General features: G+C 39.9%; 1 protein-coding gene across 4 annotated transcripts in view; it reads left to right on the top strand.

Annotated features, from left to right (window-relative positions):
• The window catches only part of ntng1a (netrin g1a), a 156,233-nt gene that overhangs the window by 76,195 nt on the left and 70,149 nt on the right, over positions 1-9,889 (top strand). The gene's annotated exons all lie outside the window — the stretch shown is intronic.

Below are 9,889 nucleotides of genomic sequence, written 5' to 3'. Positions count from 1 at the left end.
CTGTTGTGGAGTTTATTCCTGTAAAGCACAATACATCCTTGAAGTGACAGAAAATTCTTTTTTTTTTAGTGAAATTAAGATGTTTTTTTAAAATCCCTTAATAAAATCGACAAAAAAGTATACCTTTTTATGAGATTTAAATCATAATAACTATGATATCTTGAGTGATATTAAAAGTTTTTGCTCAAACAATGCTATTTTGAAACATTGATCTGAGTGTTCAGGAAAAAAGCCCCTTATTTCCTCACTGTCTCAAATTTTTAACAATTTTCAACAAATATTAAATTTTTTAAATGCAGTACGTAGTAATAAAAAAAAATTAGATAAACTACACTCTCCAGAAGGTCTTGAAATTTACCTAAACTTTTTCCGCCAAAAGAGCTTTTGGGATTTCATGGAGGCTGCCATTTTGAAATGAGACCTTCTATTGCCTCTAGTGGACAGATAATGAACTACAAGCTAGAAAACATGTACTAGGTTATGAGGACCGTTTTAAACATGCTAATGAAAGAAATGCATGCTTAAAATATACAAATGATTATATAGGGTTAAGTTGTGAGTGATCTGAACATGTTTTGGATTTGAAATTCGTAAATTTTATTAAATTGTTAACTTGGAAATCCTCAGCCCTGGTCACAGATAAACAGTTAAAATATAAAAAAAGAGAAACAGTAGTTGCATTTTTCATATTGTTTTCTTATTTGTGTATTTTTTTAGGATTTCTAACATTTATTCCTCTGGTTCCATCTCTGATTCCTCTACAAATGTAGTGCAGCTTCCCATTTGTAAGAAAAGTGTGTTCACTATTAACCATTCGCTCCAATTAGGCAGCAGATCCATAATGCTGCGTGGAGTATAACAGTTGTCAGCGTGTCTTAATTAACCAAGCTGCTTACAGTTTTGTTTTTTTTTTCCTTGACTGCAAATTCACTTAGCTGTCCGCTGGCCTGTGCAAAAAACATCAGATGTTGCATTTCAACCATCAGGTCGCCGCGCTCCGTAATTACGGCCGGATTTACACAACCCACGCAAGGTCACGGGAACACGGAAACAAGATGCTATTATCTTGTTAGCCTAAACATGAGCGACAAAAGCTGCTGCTTCCTGATGCTACGGCGAGAGTCACTGGGGCATGGGCCTAAGTGGATCCGTTCTACACTGTGTGGGTTTTTTTTTTATTTCAATCTCCCCGAGGTTTGTGTGGTTGCGGCGTTGAAGTGGAGAACATTTAATTACTCTTGTTTTACTCTTCACACACGAGAGACTCGCCGCACAGACTGGCGGAACGTCACAACAACTCAAAGGAGTGGGTAGAAGTGTTGAAGTGGAGCTGCCAGACGGCGGCTGTGTGGCAGCGGGCCTCAGCTGGAAGATAAGAAGGAGTGTCTGCTTTAGTGGCTTCAAACAGCAGCAGAGACTCATGGGAGACCAAAATGGTGGGGAATTTTAAGCCGGGGTTAGGCTATTGACATTAATAACGATGAGGGCACTTTATGCTTTTCAATAAAATCTAATTTACTGATGTCCTTAACCCTTTGATAATAGAGATCTAGCTAAAATGTTTACATTCATTTGACTAGCTTAACTCTCTGTTTATGCAATTAATGTAATTTCAGTGGATTTGGAAGCAGAGAAAAACAACTTTGTGCTGAAATGTAGCACTTTACATCAGGGGTCCCCAAACTTTTTCTTGCGAGTTTTCTTCTCTGATGTGTGGCCAGGGTCGGTTTGTAGGCTAACAGAGACAAATTTAACAACCACAGCCTAAACATAAACATTTACGGTTTTCCAGAGAGCCACGCATAGCCAAAATTTAAATAATTCTTTACAGAAAAAAATACTACACATTTTAAAAATGAAACCAATAAATAGTCTATCCTCTACTGTCATAGTTCAGACTGCAGAAAGTGGAATAAAAAGTCACGTTCTATGTGGGTCTCGATCAGCAAGATTAAAAAAAAAAAAAGAAAGTGTTTGGGGATTGGGCCAAATGTGGAGGAAGGCTGAGTCCGGCCCGCGGGCCATAGTTTGGAGACCCATGCTTTACAGTAGTAAAGTGCTAATGAAATCAACGTAAATCAACTGATTCTGTCTCAGAGAAAAGTAGCTTGTGCCTCTAAAGCCAAAATGAAAAGTCGCTTTTCTCTGTGTAAGAATCTGCTGATTCACATTGATCACATGAATGGTTGAAGAGTTACTGTTTTGCAAAAGCTACGGAAACACCAGGCATGTATCTTTGTAACCCTTGTTTACCCATGTTCAGGTTAAAAGAAGGGTCATCTGGACCCCACAAGGCAGCGAGCTGAACTTCTCTTTTTCAAGGATTTTATCTTCACTGGTGTCCGTGGCAGACATAAAATCCTGTCCACCTTTGTCATGGGAGGGATCACACATCAATAAAAGGGTCGGATCATCTGGACCCCATAAGATAGCAGGAAGCACATTTAGTCATTGGTGTCCACATGTGTCAAGCAGGAAGGGGCTTTTCTTCTTCTTTTCGACATTTTACCTGCACATGTCCGCCATCGTCAAAGCAATGCAAATCTTGCTCTAGATTTTCTATTCTATTCCGATATATGTCTTAGATTTGGTATCATGTAATTCCAACTGGCAACAAAGCCCAGATATTAATTTCTCCTTCATGAATAACTTTCTTTCCTGAATTAAAGGGGACATCATCCATACGTCACTATCAAATTAGAGTCCCTAATTGGTCAAAGTTTGACCCAGTTTAACTTTCAACACACAATCAGTGGCCTCACATTTTGGAAATAGTGCTCAAAAAATGTTGTAGAGACTGGCATAGATACTGACATAGATACTGGTGAAGATACTGGTGTAGATACTGACGTAGTGATGCAGATACTGGTGTAGATACTTGCGTAGATAGTGACATAGATACTGGAATAGATACCATCAAAGATACTGGCATAGAAACCGGCGTAGATATTGGTGTAGATACTGACGTAGATACTGATGTAGATACTGGCGTAGATACTGGCGTAGAAACTGACATAGATACTGATGTAGATACTGGCGTAGATACTGACGTAGATACTGGCGTAGATACTGGCGTAGATACTGACGTAGATACTGACGTAGATACTGGTGTAGATACTGGTGTAGATACTGGCGTAGATACTGACGTAGATACTGACGTAGATACTGGCGTAGATACTGACGTAGATACTGACCTAGATACTGGCGTAGATACTGACGTAGATACTGGCGTGGATACTGGCGTAGATACTGGCGTAGATACTGACGTAGATACTGACGTAGATACTGACGTAGATACTGGTGTAGATACTGGTGTAGATACTGACGTAGATACTGACGTAGATACTGATGTAGATATTGGCGTAGATATTGGCGTAGATACTGATGTAGAAACTGGCGTAGATACTGGCGTAGATACTGGCGTAAATACTGACGTAGATACTGACGTAGATACTGGCATAGATAATGATATAGATAGTGGCGTAGATACTGGCGTAGATACTGACATAGATACTGGCGTAGATACTTGCGTAGATACTGACGTAGATACTGGCATAGATACTGACGTAGATACTGGCGTAGATACTGGCGTAGATACTTGCGTAGATACTGACGTAGATACTGGCGTAGATACTGGCGTAGATACTGACGTAGATACTGACGCAGATACTGGCGTAGATACAGGAGTAGATACTGGCGTAGATACTGACGTAGATACTGGCGTAGATACTGGTGTAGATACTGGCGTAGATACTGACGTAGATACTTGCGTAGATACTGACGTAGATACTTGTGTAACTCCCCTTAGACATGGATTTTGAACTCAGAACCCCAGAATGTGTCTGTGTGCACTTGCATGGACTTTTCATTGGAAGTGGTAACTTAAACGCATTTTTCCAATGACTGTGTGAATGTAGCTTAATAGCGTATTATTTAGGTGTTGCAGGTGACATGGCTCGGTTAATGTAGAATTGCTGGGACACAAACCCAATATATTAACCAACCACTAACTGTTTCATATCTCATATCAGCCTTGTTTTTTATAAACATTGCATTGCAACATTGTGAGCCAAAGAGGAATGTAAAATGTATAGCGCTTCTGTATGCCTCCAAAAACACAAAGTTGGATGCAACAGAGAGACTAAAATAAGAGACTAGAGGCGCCATGGAGGATGCACGTTTGTATACACACACACACAAATCTTCAGGGCCATAATTTGCGTGACTTTAGCATAAAAGTAATTTCGTTTTAGTTGTTTCTCAGTCTCAATTAAGTTGTGTTGATACACCTTTGATTATTACTTCACGTTTTGATTTGAAATCCAACTTTGAAACATTTTTTTTTAAATATCACAGCTGGCATTTTTTTCAGTGAGACAAAAACACAAAATAACAGATTTCTATTTAACTTTATTCGCAACAACTGGAGAGAAAGCTGAGAACAAATGCATCCTCTTCAGCTGCGGCCATGGAGGAGTCGACCTCTAATCAAAAAGTTGCTGGTTCGGTTCCTGCTCATCTGTCGTAGTTTCCTTGGGCAAGTCACTGAATCCTGGTACCGGAGTCACCATGAGTGTCTGACTGTGTCTACATGGGTAAATAGGACTGTGACTGTAAAGTGCTTTGGGCCTTCCATGAAGATAGTAAAGTGCTAAATAAGTAAATACTATTTACATATTACATTGAGGCAGCGACTGCCTGCCTCCAAATGCTACATTATCAGCATAAGCTAAGTAAGCTAAGTCATCTCAGTTGGAATGGAACTGTGCCATCTAACATGAGGCAGTCACCTCACAGCTTATGCAGTAGTTGCACAGGAAATAGGCAAAATACAACGATTAGAGTATAAAAATGCAACAATTCACATTCTCCATAATTTGGTTCAAGCCTCAATTTTTGGTTTGATTTTGGTTCAACATATAATTTGTATTGCAAAACATCTACAAACAAGCAAAGAAAAATATATATATATATTTTCTAATTTGCTAGTAAGTAACAAAGAAGAAAAAACATTTCAGTTGGTGTAATGGAAATATAATTTATTCCACGGTCATGTTCATACTCAATTCTGATGGTGTGGATTAAAGAGATAATCCACAGTGATAATGCACAATGCAAGAAGTTTCAGTCACGTAGCCGAACACTCTATCATAGCGCTGGTCTAAATGCCAGTTGGTAGCCATAGTAACTGAACTGATGGTTTGAAACTTATCTTGATGTTTAGCGTAACTCTTTCCTTTGCTGCTGCAGTGCAAGTCTGGTATGGACTCTGTAGTCATTACGCGTCGCACCACGTATCTCAATAGTATGCTTTTTTTGTGAAATAGCAATTTAAGCCTAAAAAATAGCTAAATTAAAGTACTAAAAATTGATTGAATACTCTTTTTAAGTGACCTTGGTATAAGCAAGATAATGCTCTTCAAGGTGTGCATTATCAGAAATTATTTGACTTTACAGAAGCAACTGTCAATTAATTACTACCATTAATTTCTGATAATGCACACCTTGAAGAGCATTATCACTTACGTAATGTAATATAGACATACAACTGTGTTGTCGTACAGTCTACAATTTAATTTAAGTGTTACATATGGTTCGGTTCTTGATGGAGACTTGTGCCATCCTGTATATAAACGGCTCTAATAGTACAGATTAGTGGACAGATATTTATTTTATTGTTAGTTTGCACTCTATGATGGAGGTACAGGATGATGGCTCTCCTGACCCTACATCCCTGACTTCCACGTGGACTAAATGGACAGGTACCCCAGAGCACAACAGGCTAAGATAATGAATTCCTCGTGTAAATTTTTTTTTTTTTTTTGTGATTGAGAAGGTCGTTGAGTAAAAATAACTGGAGGGAATTTACTCACACATAGGAGTTGGACAGGGCATCTATTCAGCACACGTTGGAATAAAGAGGCCTGTCATAAACGCAGATTATTTATTCAGTCTGACTAATCATGACCCGACTCATGCCTCCCTGTGGGGCTGTAAGACTTGAGCGATGGCTTCGCCGTGCCATCGGGGCCGCGGTCGTTTAGCAGCCTGCTGCTTTTAGACCGAAGCTCGCCTGAGAAATGTTTCCCACTGTTTACCGAAGGTAACGCACAGTTCAGCAGTAATGAGATTCCGTCTGCGCAGCCGAGCTTCGCTCCGCTCCGCTTTCTCCTTGCCTCCCATGGCGAATCACTGCTCACCCCCTTTTGTCCGTGCGTCGAATACAAGACGTAAGCTCCTTAACCCCCCCCAGAACGGAATTGCGAGAGACTCTCTGGGAGAGATTTTGCAAGGCCAGGGAGGTCGAATCTGGCGTGTTTAGCTCTTCTTTTGAATTACCCAGCGTCCGCCTGAGTGGGGGGTGCGACTAGAAGGAAGTACCCTCACAGAGCGTGTAGATTTTCCACCTCTGGAGTGCGGGAAGCAATATTTTCCACAACTTTTTCACCAAATAGGTTGAACCTTGGAGAGCAGCGAAAGCGCTTCAGTCGTCTTTGCATCTCTCACGCCGCGCATGACCACGCTGTTGTTGTTTATCACACGTAAGGAGCAAATCCAATTCACTCGGGGTGATAAAAATCGATGCCTGGAATTTCAAATTAAAGCCGCAGAGCAGCTGTGAGATGGGTGCCAATACCAAATAGGCATCAGTTTGTGATTCAAATGAGTTCCACTCCTCCCTGTTGGGCTAAGAGACTATAAGCTCGATTAGCAGAATTATTTTCTAATAATTTGCAGTAGGACTTTGCTTTATATTCATCTGTTTTTTATGCCCTACTGTATCTACAGCCTGCAATTATTTTGTCAACTGTACCCCCCCTCACTCCCCATCCCTTTCCATCCTTTCTGTGATCAATACAATGTAATTAAAGCTGCAGGAGATTCAGAATACTAAACGATATCTTTCTGCCCCCTTACCCCTGTCCCGTCCCTGTCTTTTTCTATGTATTCATCTCTCTTGGGTAAGGCTCCAGGTCTCTTGCCTTATTATGAAAAATCCTCTCACCAGAAAGCATGCTTTTGCAATGAAATAAAAGTTAAAGTCATGTTAACTTAGGTTGAGGTAAAGGGGAAGACCTGTTCAGGGAATGTGGGACGGCATGCTCCATGTTCCCTCGCAAGCTTTGCTTTCTTTGATCTCCAGCACTTGACATTTCACTTAAAGTGAAATTCATTTTAGGAACTTTACTCTATTTTTGAAGTTTTTGCTGCAATCTTCAGAGTGCTTCCCTTACATTCATTGCAAAGGAAGTCAATCATTTTTGCAGAGGGAGCAACCCAGTTATTGCACGCTCTTGACTTTTTTAACTTCTGTCAGGCAAACAGTGATTTGTTCTGTATAGCCCAAAATAAATGCTTACATTTTATAAAGCTTTTTATGTGCAATTCAAATCTACTGCAAGGCTTATATTTTGGAGCTTTAGTACTGAAAAAAAAGTGAAAAATTTGATCAATTTCTTTTGTAAATGACCATGTTACAAGTGGGATAATGCCCTTCAAAGTGGGGATTATCAGAAGTTAATGCACTTCGTGGAAGCAACTGTCCTCGACCTAGCATCAGACAGTGCAGGCTTCCATGGCGTGCATTAATTCATGATAATGCTCACTTTGTCAGGCATTATCCCTCAAAGTCCCCCTATGATATTTTTTTTTTTTAACATTCCCAGTAGTGTTATAATTTTGATTATGAAGTTATGAAGATTCTGACATGGACAATACTGGCCTTGCTCTATTACGGAACACTTACACGAACAAAAAATATTTTCACTATTGACAAAACTCCTTCAACTTCTGACACAGAAAAATTATCTTTTTCACTACGTCTGAATCTGTTGGAATTTTGTTAATTTCGTCAGCACTCAAAGAGATACGGTAATTCAAAGTTACTTTGCTGTCGAAACGCTAACATTTTGTCATGTAGCCAAAGTAGCTTTGGTGTGAAAAAAGGTGTGTGAAATTCTGAGTCTATTTTAAGACTGGTAATCAAAAAAAAAAAATAGTATGGAAGGTCATAGAGGATCTGGAGCACAGCTGAGGGTCATGAAGGTGGAGGACACCTCTACTCTGAAGCATTTGTTTGCTTCTTCCTTTATGCTAAACTCAGATCTTAGCGTTCTCATAGCAGCAGTCGAGGGCCGGATAAGTCTAAAAGACCCTAAATAGATTTGAGATGAAGAACCTAAATACAACTTTCTGGTTAAATTCCTTCATGGAGATGATGGCTGTATATTATGATTTTTTATTTTTTTTACTGACTTCCCTTTAATTTCACATTTTTCAAGCATAAATCCAGCAAAAGCTGCAGCCACAGCCATGCATGGTGTCCATGACATGTGCATTGTGCTTTCTAAAAGATCAATTCTCAGCACTGTGCAACATTGCAGGATCAAATCCACTGTAACACTTCCCTTTAACAAACAAAGATAAACAAAAGCGTTCCATCTGCAGAAATCTTCCATCTGCAGGAGACGCGGCACTCCATCACTGTGCGCGGGGTCACGTGATTGGAGGACTGTAATTGCTGTGGAGTTGGGTGCCACGCGTGCTTTGAATACAGCTGTTCCAGCCACAGATCAGCAGTTTGGTGAGTGATGGCTCCATAAGAACTCCCCTCCGGGAGGAACAAACAAGAGGTCGATCCACTTTTTTTTTGCCTCCTTCCACACTGCTTGGCTTGCTCTTCGGCCTGCCTGTGCCCGACAGATAATCTATTTGTGCTAATTTCATGTTTCTTGCTGCCCACTTCCCCCCTTGAATAAGTCATTCTACTTGTCCACCCTCCTTAGTCTCTGTTTTTCTCAGCTCTTTCTGACTATTTGCCACCGTAAGCATTTGCTTACCTCATGCTGCGCTTCAAGCTAATGTTTTGGAATCGGCCTCCTGCATTGTTTTCCAGGCGGGATGGAACGGTCCAAGTGCTGATTAACTCATCCTGCACTATGTTGCTAAAACTCTGTTTGTCTTTACTTTTATTATTTATGTAGTTGAAACTACACTTCACTTGAAAATGGGTCACTTTGGACTCAAACACAATATAGGGGTTAAAGTTTAGGTGGTCGTATGATATTTTCCTCGTTAGCTAGGATTGTGGTTCAGGCCAAACAAGTTTGAATGAAACACACAATAAGAGAAAATGTATGGAGCTATATTTCATACAAGTTCAAACAAATGAAGTCTACACATATACTGTTATTAGTTAGGATTTATTAGTCTTGATATGTTTTAGAGTAAAAAAAAAAGAGGCTGCATGTATTTGCGTTGTGAACTGGTGTAGCGATAGCCAGGCTTACTAAAGGCAGATATATGGTATCTGCATCCATCTTTGGGAGAAAATGGAATATTTAGACACCATGACATCATGAAATGGGCGCCACCCACACACAGCAGTAGGCAGAGCTTCAGGAATCGAGACATTTTACCTCCTGGTTGGAAAAAATTCATAAAAATAACTAATATTTCATAATTAATTTGTTTTTTAGTGTTCCAATGGTAATACATGGTAATACTATATATATATGGATACAGTTTACTCTGAATGGCTTGAAGCCCCCCTCTGATGAAATTATTGTTTTTTGAGTTTTTAACATGTATGTGTGGCATTTTTTCTTATGAAAAACAGCAAATGTAAGAAGAAATCATTTTGTTTTTGCATTTCTCCTTGTAAATCACTGTCAGACTGTCGCAGACAGACTCTGTTTGAGCCTTCTTTACGTCACAACAGCTCTGCTGCACATGCACTCATTGATATTGCTCGACATTTTTATGTAGCAGCGGTGAAGATTTACGCTAACAAGACTCAGAGTTATCATAATCAGACAGGGGCGGGGCTGCTCAGTTCAGGACCAAAAGCCACGCCCCCTCAGAGAAGATTTTGGAAACAGAGGCTTCA

Source organism: Oryzias melastigma, linkage group LG20 (assembly GCF_002922805.2).
Source record: "Oryzias melastigma strain HK-1 linkage group LG20, ASM292280v2, whole genome shotgun sequence".
NCBI classification, from domain to species: domain Eukaryota; kingdom Metazoa; phylum Chordata; class Actinopteri; order Beloniformes; family Adrianichthyidae; genus Oryzias; species Oryzias melastigma.
Note: the sequence above shows the minus strand (reverse complement) of the source record. Positions and strands in the feature narration are given on the sequence as shown.